Raw genomic sequence first — 920 nt, 5'->3', positions numbered from 1 at the left:
ATATTGCATCTCTAGTTTTATAAATATTTTTCTGTTAGTCTTCAAAATTAACTCCATAATTATTGGACAAACATGCAGATGTTTTGGCGCAGGGGTTCAGGCTGTTGTTTAGAATGCCCATACCCCATGCTGAAATACCTGAGACCAATACCACTTCCACTTCCATTTCAGTTTCCTGATCATATGCCTAGAAGCCCACAGATTACTCATGTGGTGGCTCCATATAGAGTTCCTGGTTCCTGGCTTTGTTCTGCCCAGTCTAGCTGTTGTGAGCATTTAAAGAGTTCATTAATAGATTGAAGAGTTTATTTTCTCCTTCTCTCTGCCTTTCAAGTAAGGAAAAATCAATATACTTAATAGAACAATTGGTTTGTGAAAATGACTGCATAATAATTATATCCTACTATATCATATTAATCATTATAGATAAAGTCTGAATAAAGTAAGCATCGCTAGGAAAGATGTATTCAAATTCCCATAGACTCATCGCTCCTTGGCCTTTTGGCTAAGATCACGTGTAGTATCTGTTCTTATCAGTTTAATCCAAATTCTTATTGACTCAAACCACAATGCATATCAAAGATACACTGGGGAGGATAAGTTTTAAATAATGCACAGACGTAAGTAAAGCATGGAAACTTGAAGACATGGAGACAGGAACTACCCAAAATGAAGAACAAGAAGAAAATAATGCCACAGATTTTAAAAAAGAAAATAGAGTTAAAAACTGTTTAAAAACATTCTCATAATAACCATCACCATGTGGTGGGCAGACCTAGAGCTAGTCCGGGTTGGAGGCTTGGATTTTTTTTTTTTTCTGCTGGTTGGGTGTCTGCAGCTAGCGAAACTCGGCCCTGGTGCCTGGGCATTAATGGCTCCAGACAAAGCCCTTGGGCCACCTAGTGGTGTACTCTGGGGAT

At 38.3% G+C, this 920-nt stretch overlaps 1 pseudogene; it reads left to right on the top strand.

Moving 5' to 3' along the window:
* The first annotated feature begins 485 nt into the window (after window positions 1-485).
* Window positions 486-605, top strand: LOC118760084 (U2 spliceosomal RNA; annotated as a pseudogene).
* The last annotated feature ends 315 nt before the right edge of the window (window positions 606-920 follow it).

Source organism: Ochotona princeps, chromosome 11 (assembly GCF_030435755.1).
Source record: "Ochotona princeps isolate mOchPri1 chromosome 11, mOchPri1.hap1, whole genome shotgun sequence".
Taxonomy (NCBI): domain Eukaryota; kingdom Metazoa; phylum Chordata; class Mammalia; order Lagomorpha; family Ochotonidae; genus Ochotona; species Ochotona princeps.
Note: the sequence above shows the minus strand (reverse complement) of the source record. Positions and strands in the feature narration are given on the sequence as shown.